The sequence below is a fragment of the Giraffa tippelskirchi genome, chromosome X (assembly GCF_054371585.1).
Source record: "Giraffa tippelskirchi isolate mGirTip1 chromosome X, T2T-mGirTip1v1.2.pri, whole genome shotgun sequence".
Classification (NCBI taxonomy): Eukaryota; Metazoa; Chordata; class Mammalia; order Artiodactyla; family Giraffidae; genus Giraffa; species Giraffa tippelskirchi.
The window spans coordinates 21404402-21432273 of NC_137289.1; the positions used below are offsets into that span (position 1 = coordinate 21404402).

Consider the following 27872-nt stretch of genomic DNA (forward strand, 5'->3'; position numbering starts at 1 on the left):
AGGGCATTGTCTGCATTCAGTCATGAGAAGTATCTGGGTCATCCTAGAGCTTCACCAAATGGCTTCTTCAACTCAACACACAAAGCCTAGAATATGAAGACTCCAGCAAATTTGGGAAGTGTGTGTGTTATTCCCTCAGTTGTGCCTGACTCTTTGGACCCCACGGACTCTTTAGACCCACCAGGCTCCTCTTGTCCATTGAATTCTCCAGGCCAGAATACTGGAGTGCATAGCCAGGACCTTTTCCAGGGAATCTTCCTGACCCGTGGATCAAACCTGGGTCTCTTGCATTGCAGGCGGATGCTTTACCATCTGAGTGAGACAAGATAATAAACATGTGGCCTGTTGCCTAGGTTTGGCAAGTCCTTAGGTATAGTCAATTTCTTTTGTGTCTTACGCATGGATGCCAGAGGTTTGCCACTTGATGCCTCCAAACAGTTGGATAGTTTGAAAAAATGCTGGAGATAAAAAAAAAAAAAGAAGGGATCAAGTAAAAATTGAAATCTGGAAAACAGAAGATGAGTGATAAAGTTGGGTACCTTTGTCCAATGGAAACCAAAAAGAAAATGTAGAAATATAACCAGGTTTCTCTGAATTGAGTCAAATACAAGTCAGCCATATTTCCTGGTGTCTGTCTGTTTATGGTGTCTTTTTCAGGTTCAAAGGGCAGAGGCAGAAGAATGGTTGAAACAAGATGTCTCTCTTCTGGGACAGCACTGCCATCGTGCGGAAACAGTTTGATCAGGCCAAAGCTGTGAGCTGCTCTTCCTTGCGAGGCCTAGCAGTGGAGGCCGGTCAGATCAACTTAGGAACAACAGAACCTGAACTCAAGCCTGGCCCTCAACCTTTTCTGTGTGATCTGGCAGGATCGGTGGACAGTCAGGTTCTAGGCTTAGTGTCTGATCAGTGAGGGCCCAGGACCACGGAGCCCTCCAGCTGCTGCCAGGAAGTCCAGTCACAGGAAGGAGGTAAGCGGGGCCTCAGTTTCCTAACATTGTGGTGGGCCTTAGAGCCAAGCACTGAAAATGGGGGCACTTGTCTTGTGAATCTGCCCTTTGTAGGGCCTGGGCCCATTGTGACAGGAGTGACAGAGTGCAATGGACTGGCCTAATGCCAAGTACCTTAAATAGGTGATGCCATTGACGAAGTTGAGGGTGACCAAAAGTCTAAATAAAGTACCATGGCTTGGAGCGAGAAGGACCTGTATGGAAGGAATGGGAATACACTGACTTGCTGGTTTGAGTCAGAATATTTTCTAGGAGCCTGCAGATGCTCAAGTGGATGAAAATCACAAATGTAGTGGAAGGCCTACATTGTCTGAACCCACCCACCAGCTGCGAACTTCTGTGTCTTTGCAGGTTCACTCTAAAGCCCAGGGTCAATACCTTTGTCCTGACCTGACGCTGATGTTATCTCAGTTCTTGCAGGGGAGCGGGGCAAAGACCTGGCTTTGGGGTTGGTGTGTGCTAAGTCTCTTGAGTCATGTCAGACTCTGTGCGACGCTATGGACTGCAGCCTGCCAGGGAGGATAGCATTATTTCCTTCCTGTGCTTTAAGATGGAAAGCAAACTGCTGTACTTTACTTTATTTTGGGGGACTCCAAAATCACTGCAGATGGTGACTGCAGCCATGAAATTAAAAGACGCTTGCTCCTTGGAAGTAAAGCTATGAGCAACCTAGACAGCATATTAAAAAACAGAGACATTTCTTTGCCAACAAAGGTCCGTCTGGTCAAAGCAATGGTTTTTCTGGCAGGCATGCATGGATGTGAGAGTTGGAATATAAGGACAGGTGAGCATCAAAGCATTGATGCTTTTGAGCTGTGGTGTGGCAGGAGACTCTTGAGAGTCCCTTGGACTGCACAGAGATCCAACCAGTCCATCCTAAAGGAAATCTACCCCGAATATACATTGGAGGGACTCATGCTGAAGCTGAAACTCCTATATTTTGGTCGTCTGATACGAAGAACTGACTCACTTGACAAGACCTTGATAGCGGGAAAGACTGAAAGTGGGAAGAGAAGGGGATGACAGAGGATGAGATGGGTGGATGGCATCACTGACTCCACGGACATGAGTTGGAGCAAGCTCTGGGAGTTGGTGATGGAAAGGAAAGCCTGGCGTGCTGCAGTCCGTGGGGTTGCAAAGAGTTGGACACGACTGAGCTACTGAACTGAACTCTAGCTAAGGCCATTTATGAGATGGAAAATACTTGTTTTTTTCCAATTATATATGATGATAGTATGAGACAAAGTCACGTGTGCCATCTGATTGGAATTGATAGCCATGTAAGAGTGTATGATTACAAGTAGGGCATTGTCTGCATTCAGTCATGAGAAGTATCTGGGTCATCCTAGAGCTTCACCAAATGGCTTCTTCAACTCAACACACAAAGCCTAGAATATGAAGACTCCAGCAAATTTGGGAAGTGTGTGTGTTATTCCCTCAGTTGTGCCTGACTCTTTGGACCGCACGGACTCTTTAGACCCACCAGGCTCCTCTTGTCCATTGAATTCTCCAGGCCAGAATACTGGAGTGCATAGCCAGGACCTTTTCCAGGGAATCTTCCTGACCCGTGGATCAAACCTGGGTCTCTTGCATTGCAGGCGGATGCTTTACCATCTGAGTGAGACAAGATAATAAACATGTGGCCTGTTGCCTAGGTTTGGCAAGTCCTTAGGTATAGTCAATTTCTTTTGTGTCTTACGCATGGATGCCAGAGGTTTGCCACTTGATGCCTCCAAACAGTTGGATAGTTTGAAAAAATGCTGGAGATAAAAAAAAAAAAAGAAGGGATCAAGTAAAAATTGAAATCTGGAAAACAGAAGATGAGTGATAAAGTTGGGTACCTTTGTCCAATGGAAACCAAAAAGAAAATGTAGAAATATAACCAGGTTTCTCTGAATTGAGTCAAATACAAGTCAGCCATATTTCCTGGTGTCTGTCTGTTTATGGTGTCTTTTTCAGGTTCAAAGGGTAGAGGCAGAAGAATGGTTGAAACAAGATGTCTCTCTTCTGGGACAGCACTGCCATCGTGCGGAAACAGTTTGATCAGGCCAAAGCTGTGAGCTGCTCTTCCTTGCGAGGCCTAGCAGTGGAGGCCGGTCAGATCAACTTAGGAACAACAGAACCTGAACTCAAGCCTGGCCCTCAACCTTTTCTGTGTGATCTGGCAGGATCGGTGGACAGTCAGGTTCTAGGCTTAGTGTCTGATCAGTGAGGGCCCAGGACCACGGAGCCCTCCAGCTGCTGCCAGGAAGTCCAGTCACAGGAAGGAGGTAAGCGGGGCCTCAGTTTCCTAACATTGTGGTGGGCCTTAGAGCCAAGCACTGAAAATGGGGGCACTTGTCTTGTGAATCTGCCCTTTGTAGGGCCTGGGCCCATTGTGACAGGAGTGACAGAGTGCAATGGACTGGCCTAATGCCAAGTACCTTAAATAGGTGATGCCATTGACGAAGTTGAGGGTGACCAAAAGTCTAAATAAAGTACCATGGCTTGGAGCAAGAAGGACCTGTATGGAAGGAATGGGAATACACTGACTTGCTGGTTTGAGTCAGAATATTTTCTAGGAGCCTGCAGATGCTCAAGTGGATGAAAATCACAAATGTAGTGGAAGGCCTACATTGTCTGAACCCACCCACCAGCTGCGAACTTCTGTGTCTTTGCAGGTTCACTCTAAAGCCCAGGGTCAATACCTTTGTCCTGACCTGACGCTGATGTTATCTCAGTTCTTGCAGGGGAGCGGGGCAAAGACCTGGCTTTGGGGTTGGTGTGTGCTAAGTCTCTTGAGTCATGTCAGACTCTGTGCGACGCTATGGACTGCAGCCTGCCAGGGAGGATAGCATTATTTCCTTCCTGTGCTTTAAGATGGAAAGCAAACTGCTGTACTTTACTTTATTTTGGGGGACTCCAAAATCACTGCAGATGGTGACTGCAGCCATGAAATTAAAAGACGCTTGCTCCTTGGAAGTAAAGCTATGAGCAACCTAGACAGCATATTAAAAAACAGAGACATTTCTTTGCCAACAAAGGTCCGTCTGGTCAAAGCAATGGTTTTTCTGGCAGGCATGCATGGATGTGAGAGTTGGAATATAAGGACAGGTGAGCATCAAAGCATTGATGCTTTTGAGCTGTGGTGTGGCAGGAGACTCTTGAGAGTCCCTTGGACTGCACAGAGATCCAACCAGTCCATCCTAAAGGAAATCTACCCCGAATATACATTGGAGGGACTGATGCTGAAGCTGAAACTCCTATATTTTGGTCGTCTGATACGAAGAACTGACTCACTTGACAAGACCTTGATAGCGGGAAAGACTGAAAGTGGGAAGAGAAGGGGATGACAGAGGATGAGATGGGTGGATGGCATCACTGACTCCACGGACATGAGTTGGAGCAAGCTCTGGGAGTTGGTGATGGAAAGGAAAGCCTGGCGTGCTGCAGTCCGTGGGGTTGCAAAGAGTTGGACACGACTGAGCTACTGAACTGACCTCTAGCTAAGGCCATTTATGAGATGGAAAATACTTGTTTTTTTCCAATTATATATGATGATAGTATGAGACAAAGTCACGTGTGCCATCTGATTGGAATTGATAGCCATGTAAGAGTGTATGATTACAAGTAGGGCATTGTCTGCATTCAGTCATGAGAAGTATCTGGGTCATCCTAGAGCTTCACCAAATGGCTTCTTCAACTCAACACACAAAGCCTAGAATATGAAGACTCCAGCAAATTTGGGAAGTGTGTGTGTTATTCCCTCAGTTGTGCCTGACTCTTTGGACCCCACGGACTCTTTAGACCCACCAGGCTCCTCTTGTCCATTGAATTCTCCAGGCCAGAATACTGGAGTGCATAGCCAGGACCTTTTCCAGGGAATCTTCCTGACCCGTGGATCAAACCTGGGTCTCTTGCATTGCAGGCGGATGCTTTACCATCTGAGTGAGACAAGATAATAAACATGTGGCCTGTTGCCTAGGTTTGGCAAGTCCTTAGGTATAGTCAATTTCTTTTGTGTCTTACGCATGGATGCCAGAGGTTTGCCACTTGATGCCTCCAAACAGTTTGATAGTTTGAAAAAATGCTGGAGATAAAAAAAAAAAAAGAAGGGATCAAGTAAAAATTGAAATCTGGAAAACAGAAGATGAGTGATAAAGTTGGGTACCTTTGTCCAATGGAAACCAAAAAGAAAATGTAGAAATATAACCAGGTTTCTCTGAATTGAGTCAAATACAAGTCAGCCATATTTCCTGGTGTCTGTCTGTTTATGGTGTCTTTTTCAGGTTCAAAGGGCAGAGGCAGAAGAATGGTTGAAACAAGATGTCTCTCTTCTGGGACAGCACTGCCATCGTGCGGAAACAGTTTGATCAGGCCAAAGCTGTGAGCTGCTCTTCCTTGCGAGGCCTAGCAGTGGAGGCCGGTCAGATCAACTTAGGAACAACAGAACCTGAACTCAAGCCTGGCCCTCAACCTTTTCTGTGTGATCTGGCAGGATCGGTGGACAGTCAGGTTCTAGGCTTAGTGTCTGATCAGTGAGGGCCCAGGACCACGGAGCCCTCCAGCTGCTGCCAGGAAGTCCAGTCACAGGAAGGAGGTAAGCGGGGCCTCAGTTTCCTAACATTGTGGTGGGCCTTAGAGCCGAGCACTGAAAATGGGGGCACTTGTCTTGTGAATCTGCCCTTTGTAGGGCCTGGGCCCATTGTGACAGGAGTGACAGAGTGCAATGGACTGGCCTAATGCCAAGTACCTTAAATAGGTGATGCCATTGACGAAGTTGAGGGTGACCAAAAGTCTAAATAAAGTACCATGGCTTGGAGCAAGAAGGACCTGTATGGAAGGAATGGGAATACACTGACTTGCTGGTTTGAGTCAGAATATTTTCTAGGAGCCTGCAGATGCTCAAGTGGATGAAAATCACAAATGTAGTGGAAGGCCTACATTGTCTGAACCCACCCACCAGCTGCGAACTTCTGTGTCTTTGCAGGTTCACTCTAAAGCCCAGGGTCAATACCTTTGTCCTGACCTGACGCTGATGTTATCTCAGTTCTTGCAGGGGAGCGGGGCAAAGACCTGGCTTTGGGGTTGGTGTGTGCTAAGTCTCTTGAGTCATGTCAGACTCTGTGCGACGCTATGGACTGCAGCCTGCCAGGGAGGATAGCATTATTTCCTTCCTGTGCTTTAAGATGGAAAGCAAACTGCTGTACTTTACTTTATTTTGGGGGACTCCAAAATCACTGCAGATGGTGACTGCAGCCATGAAATTAAAAGACGCTTGCTCCTTGGAAGTAAAGCTATGAGCAACCTAGACAGCATATTAAAAAACAGAGACATTTCTTTGCCAACAAAGGTCCGTCTGGTCAAAGCAATGGTTTTTCTGGCAGGCATGCATGGATGTGAGAGTTGGAATATAAGGACAGGTGAGCATCAAAGCATTGATGCTTTTGAGCTGTGGTGTGGCAGGAGACTCTTGAGAGTCCCTTGGACTGCACAGAGATCCAACCAGTCCATCCTAAAGGAAATCTACCCCGAATATACATTGGAGGGACTGATGCTGAAGCTGAAACTCCTATATTTTGGTCGTCTGATACGAAGAACTGACTCACTTGACAAGACCTTGATAGCGGGAAAGACTGAAAGTGGGAAGAGAAGGGGATGACAGAGGATGAGATGGGTGGATGGCATCACTGACTCCACGGACATGAGTTGGAGCAAGCTCTGGGAGTTGGTGATGGAAAGGAAAGCCTGGCGTGCTGCAGTCCGTGGGGTTGCAAAGAGTTGGACACGACTGAGCTACTGAACTGACCTCTAGCTAAGGCCATTTATGAGATGGAAAATACTTGTTTTTTTCCAATTATATATGATGATAGTATGAGACAAAGTCACGTGTGCCATCTGATTGGAATTGATAGCCATGTAAGAGTGTATGATTACAAGTAGGGCATTGTCTGCATTCAGTCATGAGAAGTATCTGGGTCATCCTAGAGCTTCACCAAATGGCTTCTTCAACTCAACACACAAAGCCTAGAATATGAAGACTCCAGCAAATTTGGGAAGTGTGTGTGTTATTCCCTCAGTTGTGCCTGACTCTTTGGACCCCACGGACTCTTTAGACCCACCAGGCTCCTCTTGTCCATTGAATTCTCCAGGCCAGAATACTGGAGTGCATAGCCAGGACCTTTTCCAGGGAATCTTCCTGACCCGTGGATCAAACCTGGGTCTCTTGCATTGCAGGCGGATGCTTTACCATCTGAGTGAGACAAGATAATAAACATGTGGCCTGTTGCCTAGGTTTGGCAAGTCCTTAGGTATAGTCAATTTCTTTTGTGTCTTACGCATGGATGCCAGAGGTTTGCCACTTGATGCCTCCAAACAGTTGGATAGTTTGAAAAAATGCTGGAGATAAAAAAAAAAAAAGAAGGGATCAAGTAAAAATTGAAATCTGGAAAACAGAAGATGAGTGATAAAGTTGGGTACCTTTGTCCAATGGAAACCAAAAAGAAAATGTAGAAATATAACCAGGTTTCTCTGAATTGAGTCAAATACAAGTCAGCCATATTTCCTGGTGTCTGTCTGTTTATGGTGTCTTTTTCAGGTTCAAAGGGCAGAGGCAGAAGAATGGTTGAAACAAGATGTCTCTCTTCTGGGACAGCACTGCCATCGTGCGGAAACAGTTTGATCAGGCCAAAGCTGTGAGCTGCTCTTCCTTGCGAGGCCTAGCAGTGGAGGCCGGTCAGATCAACTTAGGAACAACAGAACCTGAACTCAAGCCTGGCCCTCAACCTTTTCTGTGTGATCTGGCAGGATCGGTGGACAGTCAGGTTCTAGGCTTAGTGTCTGATCAGTGAGGGCCCAGGACCACGGAGCCCTCCAGCTGCTGCCAGGAAGTCCAGTCACAGGAAGGAGGTAAGCGGGGCCTCAGTTTCCTAACATTGTGGTGGGCCTTAGAGCCGAGCACTGAAAATGGGGGCACTTGTCTTGTGAATCTGCCCTTTGTAGGGCCTGGGCCCATTGTGACAGGAGTGACAGAGTGCAATGGACTGGCCTAATGCCAAGTACCTTAAATAGGTGATGCCATTGACGAAGTTGAGGGTGACCAAAAGTCTAAATAAAGTACCATGGCTTGGAGCAAGAAGGACCTGTATGGAAGGAATGGGAATACACTGACTTGCTGGTTTGAGTCAGAATATTTTCTAGGAGCCTGCAGATGCTCAAGTGGATGAAAATCACAAATGTAGTGGAAGGCCTACATTGTCTGAACCCACCCACCAGCTGCGAACTTCTGTGTCTTTGCAGGTTCACTCTAAAGCCCAGGGTCAATACCTTTGTCCTGACCTGACGCTGATGTTATCTCAGTTCTTGCAGGGGAGCGGGGCAAAGACCTGGCTTTGGGGTTGGTGTGTGCTAAGTCTCTTGAGTCATGTCAGACTCTGTGCAACGCTATGGACTGCAGCCTGCCAGGGAGGATAGCATTATTTCCTTCCTGTGCTTTAAGATGGAAAGCAAACTGCTGTACTTTACTTTATTTTGGGGGACTCCAAAATCACTGCAGATGGTGACTGCAGCCATGAAATTAAAAGACGCTTGCTCCTTGGAAGTAAAGCTATGAGCAACCTAGACAGCATATTAAAAAACAGAGACATTTCTTTGCCAACAAAGGTCCGTCTGGTCAAAGCAATGGTTTTTCTGGCAGGCATGCATGGATGTGAGAGTTGGAATATAAGGACAGGTGAGCATCAAAGCATTGATGCTTTTGAGCTGTGGTGTGGCAGGAGACTCTTGAGAGTCCCTTGGACTGCACAGAGATCCAACCAGTCCATCCTAAAGGAAATCTACCCCGAATATACATTGGAGGGACTGATGCTGAAGCTGAAACTCCTATATTTTGGTCGTCTGATACGAAGAACTGACTCACTTGACAAGACCTTGATAGCGGGAAAGACTGAAAGTGGGAAGAGAAGGGGATGACAGAGGATGAGATGGGTGGATGGCATCACTGACTCCACGGACATGAGTTGGAGCAAGCTCTGGGAGTTGGTGATGGAAAGGAAAGCCTGGCGTGCTGCAGTCCGTGGGGTTGCAAAGAGTTGGACACGACTGAGCTACTGAACTGAACTCTAGCTAAGGCCATTTATGAGATGGAAAATACTTGTTTTTTTCCAATTATATATGATGATAGTATGAGACAAAGTCACGTGTGCCATCTGATTGGAATTGATAGCCATGTAAGAGTGTATGATTACAAGTAGGGCATTGTCTGCATTCAGTCATGAGAAGTATCTGGGTCATCCTAGAGCTTCACCAAATGGCTTCTTCAACTCAACACACAAAGCCTAGAATATGAAGACTCCAGCAAATTTGGGAAGTGTGTGTGTTATTCCCTCAGTTGTGCCTGACTCTTTGGACCCCACGGACTCTTTAGACCCACCAGGCTCCTCTTGTCCATTGAATTCTCCAGGCCAGAATACTGGAGTGCATAGCCAGGACCTTTTCCAGGGAATCTTCCTGACCCGTGGATCAAACCTGGGTCTCTTGCATTGCAGGCGGATGCTTTACCATCTGAGTGAGACAAGATAATAAACATGTGGCCTGTTGCCTAGGTTTGGCAAGTCCTTAGGTATAGTCAATTTCTTTTGTGTCTTACGCATGGATGCCAGAGGTTTGCCACTTGATGCCTCCAAACAGTTGGATAGTTTGAAAAAATGCTGGAGATAAAAAAAAAAAAAGAAGGGATCAAGTAAAAATTGAAATCTGGAAAACAGAAGATGAGTGATAAAGTTGGGTACCTTTGTCCAATGGAAACCAAAAAGAAAATGTAGAAATATAACCAGGTTTCTCTGAATTGAGTCAAATACAAGTCAGCCATATTTCCTGGTGTCTGTCTGTTTATGGTGTCTTTTTCAGGTTCAAAGGGCAGAGGCAGAAGAATGGTTGAAACAAGATGTCTCTCTTCTGGGACAGCACTGCCATCGTGCGGAAACAGTTTGATCAGGCCAAAGCTGTGAGCTGCTCTTCCTTGCGAGGCCTAGCAGTGGAGGCCGGTCAGATCAACTTAGGAACAACAGAACCTGAACTCAAGCCTGGCCCTCAACCTTTTCTGTGTGATCTGGCAGGATCGGTGGACAGTCAGGTTCTAGGCTTAGTGTCTGATCAGTGAGGGCCCAGGACCACGGAGCCCTCCAGCTGCTGCCAGGAAGTCCAGTCACAGGAAGGAGGTAAGCGGGGCCTCAGTTTCCTAACATTGTGGTGGGCCTTAGAGCCAAGCACTGAAAATGGGGGCACTTGTCTTGTGAATCTGCCCTTTGTAGGGCCTGGGCCCATTGTGACAGGAGTGACAGAGTGCAATGGACTGGCCTAATGCCAAGTACCTTAAATAGGTGATGCCATTGACGAAGTTGAGGGTGACCAAAAGTCTAAATAAAGTACCATGGCTTGGAGCAAGAAGGACCTGTATGGAAGGAATGGGAATACACTGACTTGCTGGTTTGAGTCAGAATATTTTCTAGGAGCCTGCAGATGCTCAAGTGGATGAAAATCACAAATGTAGTGGAAGGCCTACATTGTCTGAACCCACCCACCAGCTGCGAACTTCTGTGTCTTTGCAGGTTCACTCTAAAGCCCAGGGTCAATACCTTTGTCCTGACCTGACGCTGATGTTATCTCAGTTCTTGCAGGGGAGCGGGGCAAAGACCTGGCTTTGGGGTTGGTGTGTGCTAAGTCTCTTGAGTCATGTCAGACTCTGTGCGACGCTATGGACTGCAGCCTGCCAGGGAGGATAGCATTATTTCCTTCCTGTGCTTTAAGATGGAAAGCAAACTGCTGTACTTTACTTTATTTTGGGGGACTCCAAAATCACTGCAGATGGTGACTGCAGCCATGAAATTAAAAGACGCTTGCTCCTTGGAAGTAAAGCTATGAGCAACCTAGACAGCATATTAAAAAACAGAGACATTTCTTTGCCAACAAAGGTCCGTCTGGTCAAAGCAATGGTTTTTCTGGCAGGCATGCATGGATGTGAGAGTTGGAATATAAGGACAGGTGAGCATCAAAGCATTGATGCTTTTGAGCTGTGGTGTGGCAGGAGACTCTTGAGAGTCCCTTGGACTGCACAGAGATCCAACCAGTCCATCCTAAAGGAAATCTACCCCGAATATACATTGGAGGGACTGATGCTGAAGCTGAAACTCCTATATTTTGGTCGTCTGATACGAAGAACTGACTCACTTGACAAGACCTTGATAGCGGGAAAGACTGAAAGTGGGAAGAGAAGGGGATGACAGAGGATGAGATGGGTGGATGGCATCACTGACTCCACGGACATGAGTTGGAGCAAGCTCTGGGAGTTGGTGATGGAAAGGAAAGCCTGGCGTGCTGCAGTCCGTGGGGTTGCAAAGAGTTGGACACGACTGAGCTACTGAACTGAACTCTAGCTAAGGCCATTTATGAGATGGAAAATACTTGTTTTTTTCCAATTATATATGATGATAGTATGAGACAAAGTCACGTGTGCCATCTGATTGGAATTGATAGCCATGTAAGAGTGTATGATTACAAGTAGGGCATTGTCTGCATTCAGTCATGAGAAGTATCTGGGTCATCCTAGAGCTTCACCAAATGGCTTCTTCAACTCAACACACAAAGCCTAGAATATGAAGACTCCAGCAAATTTGGGAAGTGTGTGTGTTATTCCCTCAGTTGTGCCTGACTCTTTGGACCCCACGGACTCTTTAGACCCACCAGGCTCCTCTTGTCCATTGAATTCTCCAGGCCAGAATACTGGAGTGCATAGCCAGGACCTTTTCCAGGGAATCTTCCTGACCCGTGGATCAAACCTGGGTCTCTTGCATTGCAGGCGGATGCTTTACCATCTGAGTGAGACAAGATAATAAACATGTGGCCTGTTGCCTAGGTTTGGCAAGTCCTTAGGTATAGTCAATTTCTTTTGTGTCTTACGCATGGATGCCAGAGGTTTGCCACTTGATGCCTCCAAACAGTTTGATAGTTTGAAAAAATGCTGGAGATAAAAAAAAAAAAAGAAGGGATCAAGTAAAAATTGAAATCTGGAAAACAGAAGATGAGTGATAAAGTTGGGTACCTTTGTCCAATGGAAACCAAAAAGAAAATGTAGAAATATAACCAGGTTTCTCTGAATTGAGTCAAATACAAGTCAGCCATATTTCCTGGTGTCTGTCTGTTTATGGTGTCTTTTTCAGGTTCAAAGGGTAGAGGCAGAAGAATGGTTGAAACAAGATGTCTCTCTTCTGGGACAGCACTGCCATCGTGCGGAAACAGTTTGATCAGGCCAAAGCTGTGAGCTGCTCTTCCTTGCGAGGCCTAGCAGTGGAGGCCGGTCAGATCAACTTAGGAACAACAGAACCTGAACTCAAGCCTGGCCCTCAACCTTTTCTGTGTGATCTGGCAGGATCGGTGGACAGTCAGGTTCTAGGCTTAGTGTCTGATCAGTGAGGGCCCAGGACCACGGAGCCCTCCAGCTGCTGCCAGGAAGTCCAGTCACAGGAAGGAGGTAAGCGGGGCCTCAGTTTCCTAACATTGTGGTGGGCCTTAGAGCCAAGCACTGAAAATGGGGGCACTTGTCTTGTGAATCTGCCCTTTGTAGGGCCTGGGCCCATTGTGACAGGAGTGACAGAGTGCAATGGACTGGCCTAATGCCAAGTACCTTAAATAGGTGATGCCATTGACGAAGTTGAGGGTGACCAAAAGTCTAAATAAAGTACCATGGCTTGGAGCAAGAAGGACCTGTATGGAAGGAATGGGAATACACTGACTTGCTGGTTTGAGTCAGAATATTTTCTAGGAGCCTGCAGATGCTCAAGTGGATGAAAATCACAAATGTAGTGGAAGGCCTACATTGTCTGAACCCACCCACCAGCCGCGAACTTCTGTGTCTTTGCAGGTTCACTCTAAAGCCCAGGGTCAATACCTTTGTCCTGACCTGACGCTGATGTTATCTCAGTTCTTGCAGGGGAGCGGGGCAAAGACCTGGCTTTGGGGTTGGTGTGTGCTAAGTCTCTTGAGTCATGTCAGACTCTGTGCGACGCTATGGACTGCAGCCTGCCAGGGAGGATAGCATTATTTCCTTCCTGTGCTTTAAGATGGAAAGCAAACTGCTGTACTTTACTTTATTTGGGGGGACTCCAAAATCACTGCAGATGGTGACTGCAGCCATGAAATTAAAAGACGCTTGCTCCTTGGAAGTAAAGCTATGAGCAACCTAGACAGCATATTAAAAAACAGAGACATTTCTTTGCCAACAAAGGTCCGTCTGGTCAAAGCAATGGTTTTTCTGGCAGGCATGCATGGATGTGAGAGTTGGAATATAAGGACAGGTGAGCATCAAAGCATTGATGCTTTTGAGCTGTGGTGTGGCAGGAGACTCTTGAGAGTCCCTTGGACTGCACAGAGATCCAACCAGTCCATCCTAAAGGAAATCTACCCCGAATATACATTGGAGGGACTGATGCTGAAGCTGAAACTCCTATATTTTGGTCGTCTGATACGAAGAACTGACTCACTTGACAAGACCTTGATAGCGGGAAAGACTGAAAGTGGGAAGAGAAGGGGATGACAGAGGATGAGATGGGTGGATGGCATCACTGACTCCACGGACATGAGTTGGAGCAAGCTCTGGGAGTTGGTGATGGAAAGGAAAGCCTGGCGTGCTGCAGTCCATGGGGTTGCAAAGAGTTGGACACGACTGAGCTACTGAACTGAACTCTAGCTAAGGCCATTTATGAGATGGAAAATACTTGTTTTTTTCCAATTATATATGATGATAGTATGAGACAAAGTCACGTGTGCCATCTGATTGGAATTGATAGCCATGTAAGAGTGTATGATTACAAGTAGGGCATTGTCTGCATTCAGTCATGAGAAGTATCTGGGTCATCCTAGAGCTTCACCAAATGGCTTCTTCAACTCAACACACAAAGCCTAGAATATGAAGACTCCAGCAAATTTGGGAAGTGTGTGTGTTATTCCCTCAGTTGTGCCTGACTCTTTGGACCCCACGGACTCTTTAGACCCACCAGGCTCCTCTTGTCCATTGAATTCTCCAGGCCAGAATACTGGAGTGCATAGCCAGGACCTTTTCCAGGGAATCTTCCTGACCCGTGGATCAAACCTGGGTCTCTTGCATTGCAGGCGGATGCTTTACCATCTGAGTGAGACAAGATAATAAACATGTGGCCTGTTGCCTAGGTTTGGCAAGTCCTTAGGTATAGTCAATTTCTTTTGTGTCTTACGCATGGATGCCAGAGGTTTGCCACTTGATGCCTCCAAACAGTTTGATAGTTTGAAAAAATGCTGGAGATAAAAAAAAAAAAAGAAGGGATCAAGTAAAAATTGAAATCTGGAAAACAGAAGATGAGTGATAAAGTTGGGTACCTTTGTCCAATGGAAACCAAAAAGAAAATGTAGAAATATAACCAGGTTTCTCTGAATTGAGTCAAATACAAGTCAGCCATATTTCCTGGTGTCTGTCTGTTTATGGTGTCTTTTTCAGGTTCAAAGGGCAGAGGCAGAAGAATGGTTGAAACAAGATGTCTCTCTTCTGGGACAGCACTGCCATCGTGCGGAAACAGTTTGATCAGGCCAAAGCTGTGAGCTGCTCTTCCTTGCGAGGCCTAGCAGTGGAGGCCGGTCAGATCAACTTAGGAACAACAGAACCTGAACTCAAGCCTGGCCCTCAACCTTTTCTGTGTGATCTGGCAGGATCGGTGGACAGTCAGGTTCTAGGCTTAGTGTCTGATCAGTGAGGGCCCAGGACCACGGAGCCCTCCAGCTGCTGCCAGGAAGTCCAGTCACAGGAAGGAGGTAAGCGGGGCCTCAGTTTCCTAACATTGTGGTGGGCCTTAGAGCCAAGCACTGAAAATGGGGGCACTTGTCTTGTGAATCTGCCCTTTGTAGGGCCTGGGCCCATTGTGACAGGAGTGACAGAGTGCAATGGACTGGCCTAATGCCAAGTACCTTAAATAGGTGATGCCATTGACGAAGTTGAGGGTGACCAAAAGTCTAAATAAAGTACCATGGCTTGGAGCAAGAAGGACCTGTATGGAAGGAATGGGAATACACTGACTTGCTGGTTTGAGTCAGAATATTTTCTAGGAGCCTGCAGATGCTCAAGTGGATGAAAATCACAAATGTAGTGGAAGGCCTACATTGTCTGAACCCACCCACCAGCCGCGAACTTCTGTGTCTTTGCAGGTTCACTCTAAAGCCCAGGGTCAATACCTTTGTCCTGACCTGACGCTGATGTTATCTCAGTTCTTGCAGGGGAGCGGGGCAAAGACCTGGCTTTGGGGTTGGTGTGTGCTAAGTCTCTTGAGTCATGTCAGACTCTGTGCGACGCTATGGACTGCAGCCTGCCAGGGAGGATAGCATTATTTCCTTCCTGTGCTTTAAGATGGAAAGCAAACTGCTGTACTTTACTTTATTTGGGGGGACTCCAAAATCACTGCAGATGGTGACTGCAGCCATGAAATTAAAAGACGCTTGCTCCTTGGAAGTAAAGCTATGAGCAACCTAGACAGCATATTAAAAAACAGAGACATTTCTTTGCCAACAAAGGTCCGTCTGGTCAAAGCAATGGTTTTTCTGGCAGGCATGCATGGATGTGAGAGTTGGAATATAAGGACAGGTGAGCATCAAAGCATTGATGCTTTTGAGCTGTGGTGTGGCAGGAGACTCTTGAGAGTCCCTTGGACTGCACAGAGATCCAACCAGTCCATCCTAAAGGAAATCTACCCCGAATATACATTGGAGGGACTGATGCTGAAGCTGAAACTCCTATATTTTGGTCGTCTGATACGAAGAACTGACTCACTTGACAAGACCTTGATAGCGGGAAAGACTGAAAGTGGGAAGAGAAGGGGATGACAGAGGATGAGATGGGTGGATGGCATCACTGACTCCACGGACATGAGTTGGAGCAAGCTCTGGGAGTTGGTGATGGAAAGGAAAGCCTGGCGTGCTGCAGTCCGTGGGGTTGCAAAGAGTTGGACACGACTGAGCTACTGAACTGAACTCTAGCTAAGGCCATTTATGAGATGGAAAATACTTGTTTTTTTCCAATTATATATGATGATAGTATGAGACAAAGTCACGTGTGCCATCTGATTGGAATTGATAGCCATGTAAGAGTGTATGATTACAAGTAGGGCATTGTCTGCATTCAGTCATGAGAAGTATCTGGGTCATCCTAGAGCTTCACCAAATGGCTTCTTCAACTCAACACACAAAGCCTAGAATATGAAGACTCCAGCAAATTTGGGAAGTGTGTGTGTTATTCCCTCAGTTGTGCCTGACTCTTTGGACCCCACGGACTCTTTAGACCCACCAGGCTCCTCTTGTCCATTGAATTCTCCAGGCCAGAATACTGGAGTGCATAGCCAGGACCTTTTCCAGGGAATCTTCCTGACCCGTGGATCAAACCTGGGTCTCTTGCATTGCAGGCGGATGCTTTACCATCTGAGTGAGACAAGATAATAAACATGTGGCCTGTTGCCTAGGTTTGGCAAGTCCTTAGGTATAGTCAATTTCTTTTGTGTCTTACGCATGGATGCCAGAGGTTTGCCACTTGATGCCTCCAAACAGTTTGATAGTTTGAAAAAATGCTGGAGATAAAAAAAAAAAAAGAAGGGATCAAGTAAAAATTGAAATCTGGAAAACAGAAGATGAGTGATAAAGTTGGGTACCTTTGTCCAATGGAAACCAAAAAGAAAATGTAGAAATATAACCAGGTTTCTCTGAATTGAGTCAAATACAAGTCAGCCATATTTCCTGGTGTCTGTCTGTTTATGGTGTCTTTTTCAGGTTCAAAGGGCAGAGGCAGAAGAATGGTTGAAACAAGATGTCTCTCTTCTGGGACAGCACTGCCATCGTGCGGAAACAGTTTGATCAGGCCAAAGCTGTGAGCTGCTCTTCCTTGCGAGGCCTAGCAGTGGAGGCCGGTCAGATCAACTTAGGAACAACAGAACCTGAACTCAAGCCTGGCCCTCAACCTTTTCTGTGTGATCTGGCAGGATCGGTGGACAGTCAGGTTCTAGGCTTAGTGTCTGATCAGTGAGGGCCCAGGACCACGGAGCCCTCCAGCTGCTGCCAGGAAGTCCAGTCACAGGAAGGAGGTAAGCGGGGCCTCAGTTTCCTAACATTGTGGTGGGCCTTAGAGCCAAGCACTGAAAATGGGGGCACTTGTCTTGTGAATCTGCCCTTTGTAGGGCCTGGGCCCATTGTGACAGGAGTGACAGAGTGCAATGGACTGGCCTAATGCCAAGTACCTTAAATAGGTGATGCCATTGACGAAGTTGAGGGTGACCAAAAGTCTAAATAAAGTACCATGGCTTGGAGCAAGAAGGACCTGTATGGAAGGAATGGGAATACACTGACTTGCTGGTTTGAGTCAGAATATTTTCTAGGAGCCTGCAGATGCTCAAGTGGATGAAAATCACAAATGTAGTGGAAGGCCTACATTGTCTGAACCCACCCACCAGCCGCGAACTTCTGTGTCTTTGCAGGTTCACTCTAAAGCCCAGGGTCAATACCTTTGTCCTGACCTGACGCTGATGTTATCTCAGTTCTTGCAGGGGAGCGGGGCAAAGACCTGGCTTTGGGGTTGGTGTGTGCTAAGTCTCTTGAGTCATGTCAGACTCTGTGCGACGCTATGGACTGCAGCCTGCCAGGGAGGATAGCATTATTTCCTTCCTGTGCTTTAAGATGGAAAGCAAACTGCTGTACTTTACTTTATTTGGGGGGACTCCAAAATCACTGCAGATGGTGACTGCAGCCATGAAATTAAAAGACGCTTGCTCCTTGGAAGTAAAGCTATGAGCAACCTAGACAGCATATTAAAAAACAGAGACATTTCTTTGCCAACAAAGGTCCGTCTGGTCAAAGCAATGGTTTTTCTGGCAGGCATGCATGGATGTGAGAGTTGGAATATAAGGACAGGTGAGCATCAAAGCATTGATGCTTTTGAGCTGTGGTGTGGCAGGAGACTCTTGAGAGTCCCTTGGACTGCACAGAGATCCAACCAGTCCATCCTAAAGGAAATCTACCCCGAATATACATTGGAGGGACTGATGCTGAAGCTGAAACTCCTATATTTTGGTCGTCTGATACGAAGAACTGACTCACTTGACAAGACCTTGATAGCGGGAAAGACTGAAAGTGGGAAGAGAAGGGGATGACAGAGGATGAGATGGGTGGATGGCATCACTGACTCCACGGACATGAGTTGGAGCAAGCTCTGGGAGTTGGTGATGGAAAGGAAAGCCTGGCGTGCTGCAGTCCATGGGGTTGCAAAGAGTTGGACACGACTGAGCTACTGAACTGAACTCTAGCTAAGGCCATTTATGAGATGGAAAATACTTGTTTTTTTCCAATTATATATGATGATAGTATGAGACAAAGTCACGTGTGCCATCTGATTGGAATTGATAGCCATGTAAGAGTGTATGATTACAAGTAGGGCATTGTCTGCATTCAGTCATGAGAAGTATCTGGGTCATCCTAGAGCTTCACCAAATGGCTTCTTCAACTCAACACACAAAGCCTAGAATATGAAGACTCCAGCAAATTTGGGAAGTGTGTGTGTTATTCCCTCAGTTGTGCCTGACTCTTTGGACCCCACGGACTCTTTAGACCCACCAGGCTCCTCTTGTCCATTGAATTCTCCAGGCCAGAATACTGGAGTGCATAGCCAGGACCTTTTCCAGGGAATCTTCCTGACCCGTGGATCAAACCTGGGTCTCTTGCATTGCAGGCGGATGCTTTACCATCTGAGTGAGACAAGATAATAAACATGTGGCCTGTTGCCTAGGTTTGGCAAGTCCTTAGGTATAGTCAATTTCTTTTGTGTCTTACGCATGGATGCCAGAGGTTTGCCACTTGATGCCTCCAAACAGTTTGATAGTTTGAAAAAATGCTGGAGATAAAAAAAAAAAAAGAAGGGATCAAGTAAAAATTGAAATCTGGAAAACAGAAGATGAGTGATAAAGTTGGGTACCTTTGTCCAATGGAAACCAAAAAGAAAATGTAGAAATATAACCAGGTTTCTCTGAATTGAGTCAAATACAAGTCAGCCATATTTCCTGGTGTCTGTCTGTTTATGGTGTCTTTTTCAGGTTCAAAGGGTAGAGGCAGAAGAATGGTTGAAACAAGATGTCTCTCTTCTGGGACAGCACTGCCATCGTGCGGAAACAGTTTGATCAGGCCAAAGCTGTGAGCTGCTCTTCCTTGCGAGGCCTAGCAGTGGAGGCCGGTCAGATCAACTTAGGAACAACAGAACCTGAACTCAAGCCTGGCCCTCAACCTTTTCTGTGTGATCTGGCAGGATCGGTGGACAGTCAGGTTCTAGGCTTAGTGTCTGATCAGTGAGGGCCCAGGACCACGGAGCCCTCCAGCTGCTGCCAGGAAGTCCAGTCACAGGAAGGAGGTAAGCGGGGCCTCAGTTTCCTAACATTGTGGTGGGCCTTAGAGCCAAGCACTGAAAATGGGGGCACTTGTCTTGTGAATCTGCCCTTTGTAGGGCCTGGGCCCATTGTGACAGGAGTGACAGAGTGCAATGGACTGGCCTAATGCCAAGTACCTTAAATAGGTGATGCCATTGACGAAGTTGAGGGTGACCAAAAGTCTAAATAAAGTACCATGGCTTGGAGCAAGAAGGACCTGTATGGAAGGAATGGGAATACACTGACTTGCTGGTTTGAGTCAGAATATTTTCTAGGAGCCTGCAGATGCTCAAGTGGATGAAAATCACAAATGTAGTGGAAGGCCTACATTGTCTGAACCCACCCACCAGCCGCGAACTTCTGTGTCTTTGCAGGTTCACTCTAAAGCCCAGGGTCAATACCTTTGTCCTGACCTGACGCTGATGTTATCTCAGTTCTTGCAGGGGAGCGGGGCAAAGACCTGGCTTTGGGGTTGGTGTGTGCTAAGTCTCTTGAGTCATGTCAGACTCTGTGCGACGCTATGGACTGCAGCCTGCCAGGGAGGATAGCATTATTTCCTTCCTGTGCTTTAAGATGGAAAGCAAACTGCTGTACTTTACTTTATTTTGGGGGACTCCAAAATCACTGCAGATGGTGACTGCAGCCATGAAATTAAAAGACGCTTGCTCCTTGGAAGTAAAGCTATGAGCAACCTAGACAGCATATTAAAAAACAGAGACATTTCTTTGCCAACAAAGGTCCGTCTGGTCAAAGCAATGGTTTTTCTGGCAGGCATGCATGGATGTGAGAGTTGGAATATAAGGACAGGTGAGCATCAAAGCATTGATGCTTTTGAGCTGTGGTGTGGCAGGAGACTCTTGAGAGTCCCTTGGACTGCACAGAGATCCAACCAGTCCATCCTAAAGGAAATCTACCCCGAATATACATTGGAGGGACTGATGCTGAAGCTGAAACTCCTATATTTTGGTCGTCTGATACGAAGAACTGACTCACTTGACAAGACCTTGATAGCGGGAAAGACTGAAAGTGGGAAGAGAAGGGGATGACAGAGGATGAGATGGGTGGATGGCATCACTGACTCCATGGACATGAGTTGGAGCAAGCTCTGGGAGTTGGTGATGGAAAGGAAAGCCTGGCGTGCTGCAGTCCGTGGGGTTGCAAAGAGTTGGACACGACTGAGCTACTGAACTGACCTCTAGCTAAGGCCATTTATGAGATGGAAAATACTTGTTTTTTTCCAATTATATATGATGATAGTATGAGACAAAGTCACGTGTGCCATCTGATTGGAATTGATAGCCATGTAAGAGTGTATGATTACAAGTAGGGCATTGTCTGCATTCAGTCATGAGAAGTATCTGGGTCATCCTAGAGCTTCACCAAATGGCTTCTTCAACTCAACACACAAAGCCTAGAATATGAAGACTCCAGCAAATTTGGGAAGTGTGTGTGTTATTCCCTCAGTTGTGCCTGACTCTTTGGACCCCACGGACTCTTTAGACCCACCAGGCTCCTCTTGTCCATTGAATTCTCCAGGCCAGAATACTGGAGTGCATAGCCAGGACCTTTTCCAGGGAATCTTCCTGACCCGTGGATCAAACCTGGGTCTCTTGCATTGCAGGCGGATGCTTTACCATCTGAGTGAGACAAGATAATAAACATGTGGCCTGTTGCCTAGGTTTGGCAAGTCCTTAGGTATAGTCAATTTCTTTTGTGTCTTACGCATGGATGCCAGAGGTTTGCCACTTGATGCCTCCAAACAGTTTGATAGTTTGAAAAAATGCTGGAGATAAAAAAAAAAAAAGAAGGGATCAAGTAAAAATTGAAATCTGGAAAACAGAAGATGAGTGATAAAGTTGGGTACCTTTGTCCAATGGAAACCAAAAAGAAAATGTAGAAATATAACCAGGTTTCTCTGAATTGAGTCAAATACAAGTCAGCCATATTTCCTGGTGTCTGTCTGTTTATGGTGTCTTTTTCAGGTTCAAAGGGCAGAGGCAGAAGAATGGTTGAAACAAGATGTCTCTCTTCTGGGACAGCACTGCCATCGTGCGGAAACAGTTTGATCAGGCCAAAGCTGTGAGCTGCTCTTCCTTGCGAGGCCTAGCAGTGGAGGCCGGTCAGATCAACTTAGGAACAACAGAACCTGAACTCAAGCCTGGCCCTCAACCTTTTCTGTGTGATCTGGCAGGATCGGTGGACAGTCAGGTTCTAGGCTTAGTGTCTGATCAGTGAGGGCCCAGGACCACGGAGCCCTCCAGCTGCTGCCAGGAAGTCCAGTCACAGGAAGGAGGTAAGCGGGGCCTCAGTTTCCTAACATTGTGGTGGGCCTTAGAGCCAAGCACTGAAAATGGGGGCACTTGTCTTGTGAATCTGCCCTTTGTAGGGCCTGGGCCCATTGTGACAGGAGTGACAGAGTGCAATGGACTGGCCTAATGCCAAGTACCTTAAATAGGTGATGCCATTGACGAAGTTGAGGGTGACCAAAAGTCTAAATAAAGTACCATGGCTTGGAGCAAGAAGGACCTGTATGGAAGGAATGGGAATACACTGACTTGCTGGTTTGAGTCAGAATATTTTCTAGGAGCCTGCAGATGCTCAAGTGGATGAAAATCACAAATGTAGTGGAAGGCCTACATTGTCTGAACCCACCCACCAGCCGCGAACTTCTGTGTCTTTGCAGGTTCACTCTAAAGCCCAGGGTCAATACCTTTGTCCTGACCTGACGCTGATGTTATCTCAGTTCTTGCAGGGGAGCGGGGCAAAGACCTGGCTTTGGGGTTGGTGTGTGCTAAGTCTCTTGAGTCATGTCAGACTCTGTGCGACGCTATGGACTGCAGCCTGCCAGGGAGGATAGCATTATTTCCTTCCTGTGCTTTAAGATGGAAAGCAAACTGCTGTACTTTACTTTATTTGGGGGGACTCCAAAATCACTGCAGATGGTGACTGCAGCCATGGAATTAAAAGACGCTTGCTCCTTGGAAGTAAAGCTATGAGCAACCTAGACAGCATATTAAAAAACAGAGACATTTCTTTGCCAACAAAGGTCCGTCTGGTCAAAGCAATGGTTTTTCTGGCAGGCATGCATGGATGTGAGAGTTGGAATATAAGGACAGGTGAGCATCAAAGCATTGATGCTTTTGAGCTGTGGTGTGGCAGGAGACTCTTGAGAGTCCCTTGGACTGCACAGAGATCCAACCAGTCCATCCTAAAGGAAATCTACCCCGAATATACATTGGAGGGACTGATGCTGAAGCTGAAACTCCTATATTTTGGTCGTCTGATACGAAGAACTGACTCACTTGACAAGACCTTGATAGCGGGAAAGACTGAAAGTGGGAAGAGAAGGGGATGACAGAGGATGAGATGGGTGGATGGCATCACTGACTCCATGGACATGAGTTGGAGCAAGCTCTGGGAGTTGGTGATGGAAAGGAAAGCCTGGCGTGCTGCAGTCCGTGGGGTTGCAAAGAGTTGGACACGACTGAGCTACTGAACTGAACTCTAGCTAAGGCCATTTATGAGATGGAAAATACTTGTTTTTTTCCAATTATATATGATGATAGTATGAGACAAAGTCACGTGTGCCATCTGATTGGAATTGATAGCCATGTAAGAGTGTATGATTACAAGTAGGGCATTGTCTGCATTCAGTCATGAGAAGTGTCTGGGTCATCCTAGAGCTTCACCAAATGGCTTCTTCAACTCAACACACAAAGCCTAGAATATGAAGACTCCAGCAAATTTGGGAAGTGTGTGTGTTATTCCCTCAGTTGTGCCTGACTCTTTGGACCCCACGGACTCTTTAGACCCACCAGGCTCCTCTTGTCCATTGAATTCTCCAGGCCAGAATACTGGAGTGCATAGCCAGGACCTTTTCCAGGGAATCTTCCTGACCCGTGGATCAAACCTGGGTCTCTTGCATTGCAGGCGGATGCTTTACCATCTGAGTGAGACAAGATAATAAACATGTGGCCTGTTGCCTAGGTTTGGCAAGTCCTTAGGTATAGTCAATTTCTTTTGTGTCTTACGCATGGATGCCAGAGGTTTGCCACTTGATGCCTCCAAACAGTTTGATAGTTTGAAAAAATGCTGGAGATAAAAAAAAAAAAAGAAGGGATCAAGTAAAAATTGAAATCTGGAAAACAGAAGATGAGTGATAAAGTTGGGTACCTTTGTCCAATGGAAACCAAAAAGAAAATGTAGAAATATAACCAGGTTTCTCTGAATTGAGTCAAATACAAGTCAGCCATATTTCCTGGTGTCTGTCTGTTTATGGTGTCTTTTTCAGGTTCAAAGGGCAGAGGCAGAAGAATGGTTGAAACAAGATGTCTCTCTTCTGGGACAGCACTGCCATCGTGCGGAAACAGTTTGATCAGGCCAAAGCTGTGAGCTGCTCTTCCTTGCGAGGCCTAGCAGTGGAGGCCGGTCAGATCAACTTAGGAACAACAGAACCTGAACTCAAGCCTGGCCCTCAACCTTTTCTGTGTGATCTGGCAGGATCGGTGGACAGTCAGGTTCTAGGCTTAGTGTCTGATCAGTGAGGGCCCAGGACCACGGAGCCCTCCAGCTGCTGCCAGGAAGTCCAGTCACAGGAAGGAGGTAAGCGGGGCCTCAGTTTCCTAACATTGTGGTGGGCCTTAGAGCCAAGCACTGAAAATGGGGGCACTTGTCTTGTGAATCTGCCCTTTGTAGGGCCTGGGCCCATTGTGACAGGAGTGACAGAGTGCAATGGACTGGCCTAATGCCAAGTACCTTAAATAGGTGATGCCATTGACGAAGTTGAGGGTGACCAAAAGTCTAAATAAAGTACCATGGCTTGGAGCGAGAAGGACCTGTATGGAAGGAATGGGAATACACTGACTTGCTGGTTTGAGTCAGAATATTTTCTAGGAGCCTGCAGATGCTCAAGTGGATGAAAATCACAAATGTAGTGGAAGGCCTACATTGTCTGAACCCACCCACCAGCTGCGAACTTCTGTGTCTTTGCAGGTTCACTCTAAAGCCCAGGGTCAATACCTTTGTCCTGACCTGACGCTGATGTTATCTCAGTTCTTGCAGGGGAGCGGGGCAAAGACCTGGCTTTGGGGTTGGTGTGTGCTAAGTCTCTTGAGTCATGTCAGACTCTGTGCGACGCTATGGACTGCAGCCTGCCAGGGAGGATAGCATTATTTCCTTCCTGTGCTTTAAGATGGAAAGCAAACTGCTGTACTTTACTTTATTTGGGGGGACTCCAAAATCACTGCAGATGGTGACTGCAGCCATGGAATTAAAAGACGCTTGCTCCTTGGAAGTAAAGCTATGAGCAACCTAGACAGCATATTAAAAAACAGAGACATTTCTTTGCCAACAAAGGTCCGTCTGGTCAAAGCAATGGTTTTTCTGGCAGGCATGCATGGATGTGAGAGTTGGAATATAAGGACAGGTGAGCATCAAAGCATTGATGCTTTTGAGCTGTGGTGTGGCAGGAGACTCTTGAGAGTCCCTTGGACTGCACAGAGATCCAACCAGTCCATCCTAAAGGAAATCTACCCCGAATATACATTGGAGGGACTCATGCTGAAGCTGAAACTCCTATATTTTGGTCGTCTGATACGAAGAACTGACTCACTTGACAAGACCTTGATAGCGGGAAAGACTGAAAGTGGGAAGAGAAGGGGATGACAGAGGATGAGATGGGTGGATGGCATCACTGACTCCATGGACATGAGTTGGAGCAAGCTCTGGGAGTTGGTGATGGAAAGGAAAGCCTGGCGTGCTGCAGTCCGTGGGGTTGCAAAGAGTTGGACACGACTGAGCTACTGAACTGACCTCTAGCTAAGGCCATTTATGAGATGGAAAATACTTGTTTTTTTCCAATTATATATGATGATAGTATGAGACAAAGTCACGTGTGCCATCTGATTGGAATTGATAGCCATGTAAGAGTGTATGATTACAAGTAGGGCATTGTCTGCATTCAGTCATGAGAAGTATCTGGGTCATCCTAGAGCTTCACCAAATGGCTTCTTCAACTCAACACACAAAGCCTAGAATATGAAGACTCCAGCAAATTTGGGAAGTGTGTGTGTTATTCCCTCAGTTGTGCCTGACTCTTTGGACCCCACGGACTCTTTAGACCCACCAGGCTCCTCTTGTCCATTGAATTCTCCAGGCCAGAATACTGGAGTGCATAGCCAGGACCTTTTCCAGGGAATCTTCCTGACCCGTGGATCAAACCTGGGTCTCTTGCATTGCAGGCGGATGCTTTACCATCTGAGTGAGACAAGATAATAAACATGTGGCCTGTTGCCTAGGTTTGGCAAGTCCTTAGGTATAGTCAATTTCTTTTGTGTCTTACGCATGGATGCCAGAGGTTTGCCACTTGATGCCTCCAAACAGTTTGATAGTTTGAAAAAATGCTGGAGATAAAAAAAAAAAAAGAAGGGATCAAGTAAAAATTGAAATCTGGAAAACAGAAGATGAGTGATAAAGTTGGGTACCTTTGTCCAATGGAAACCAAAAAGAAAATGTAGAAATATAACCAGGTTTCTCTGAATTGAGTCAAATACAAGTCAGCCATATTTCCTGGTGTCTGTCTGTTTATGGTGTCTTTTTCAGGTTCAAAGGGCAGAGGCAGAAGAATGGTTGAAACAAGATGTCTCTCTTCTGGGACAGCACTGCCATCGTGCGGAAACAGTTTGATCAGGCCAAAGCTGTGAGCTGCTCTTCCTTGCGAGGCCTAGCAGTGGAGGCCGGTCAGATCAACTTAGGAACAACAGAACCTGAACTCAAGCCTGGCCCTCAACCTTTTCTGTGTGATCTGGCAGGATCGGTGGACAGTCAGGTTCTAGGCTTAGTGTCTGATCAGTGAGGGCCCAGGACCACGGAGCCCTCCAGCTGCTGCCAGGAAGTCCAGTCACAGGAAGGAGGTAAGCGGGGCCTCAGTTTCCTAACATTGTGGTGGGCCTTAGAGCCAAGCACTGAAAATGGGGGCACTTGTCTTGTGAATCTGCCCTTTGTAGGGCCTGGGCCCATTGTGACAGGAGTGACAGAGTGCAATGGACTGGCCTAATGCCAAGTACCTTAAATAGGTGATGCCATTGACGAAGTTGAGGGTGACCAAAAGTCTAAATAAAGTACCATGGCTTGGAGCAAGAAGGACCTGTATGGAAGGAATGGGAATACACTGACTTGCTGGTTTGAGTCAGAATATTTTCTAGGAGCCTGCAGATGCTCAAGTGGATGAAAATCACAAATGTAGTGGAAGGCCTACATTGTCTGAACCCACCCACCAGCCGCGAACTTCTGTGTCTTTGCAGGTTCACTCTAAAGCCCAGGGTCAATACCTTTGTCCTGACCTGACGCTGATGTTATCTCAGTTCTTGCAGGGGAGCGGGGCAAAGACCTGGCTTTGGGGTTGGTGTGTGCTAAGTCTCTTGAGTCATGTCAGACTCTGTGCGACGCTATGGACTGCAGCCTGCCAGGGAGGATAGCATTATTTCCTTCCTGTGCTTTAAGATGGAAAGCAAACTGCTGTACTTTACTTTATTTGGGGGGACTCCAAAATCACTGCAGATGGTGACTGCAGCCATGGAATTAAAAGACGCTTGCTCCTTGGAAGTAAAGCTATGAGCAACCTAGACAGCATATTAAAAAACAGAGACATTTCTTTGCCAACAAAGGTCCGTCTGGTCAAAGCAATGGTTTTTCTGGCAGGCATGCATGGATGTGAGAGTTGGAATATAAGGACAGGTGAGCATCAAAGCATTGATGCTTTTGAGCTGTGGTGTGGCAGGAGACTCTTGAGAGTCCCTTGGACTGCACAGAGATCCAACCAGTCCATCCTAAAGGAAATCTACCCCGAATATACATTGGAGGGACTGATGCTGAAGCTGAAACTCCTATATTTTGGTCGTCTGATACGAAGAACTGACTCACTTGACAAGACCTTGATAGCGGGAAAGACTGAAAGTGGGAAGAGAAGGGGATGACAGAGGATGAGATGGGTGGATGGCATCACTGACTCCATGGACATGAGTTGGAGCAAGCTCTGGGAGTTGGTGATGGAAAGGAAAGCCTGGCGTGCTGCAGTCCGTGGGGTTGCAAAGAGTTGGACACGACTGAGCTACTGAACTGAACTCTAGCTAAGGCCATTTATGAGATGGAAAATACTTGTTTTTTTCCAATTATATATGATGATAGTATGAGACAAAGTCACGTGTGCCATCTGATTGGAATTGATAGCCATGTAAGAGTGTATGATTACAAGTAGGGCATTGTCTGCATTCAGTCATGAGAAGTGTCTGGGTCATCCTAGAGCTTCACCAAATGGCTTCTTCAACTCAACACACAAAGCCTAGAATATGAAGACTCCAGCAAATTTGGGAAGTGTGTGTGTTATTCCCTCAGTTGTGCCTGACTCTTTGGACCCCAC

General features: G+C 46.6%; 1 long non-coding RNA gene across 1 annotated transcript in view; it reads left to right on the forward strand.

Annotated features, from left to right (window-relative positions):
• Positions 1–27872, forward strand: part of LOC145536975 (uncharacterized) — a 411144-nt gene that overhangs the window by 239676 nt on the left and 143596 nt on the right. Inside the window, exons 105-116 of the long non-coding RNA XR_014076109.1 lie at positions 658–968; positions 2967–3277; positions 5276–5586; positions 7585–7895; positions 9894–10204; positions 12203–12513; positions 14512–14822; positions 16821–17131; positions 19130–19440; positions 21439–21749; positions 23748–24058; positions 26057–26367. This is a non-coding gene — a long non-coding RNA (uncharacterized LOC145536975). The remainder of the gene's footprint in view (positions 1–657; positions 969–2966; positions 3278–5275; positions 5587–7584; positions 7896–9893; positions 10205–12202; positions 12514–14511; positions 14823–16820; positions 17132–19129; positions 19441–21438; positions 21750–23747; positions 24059–26056; positions 26368–27872) is intronic.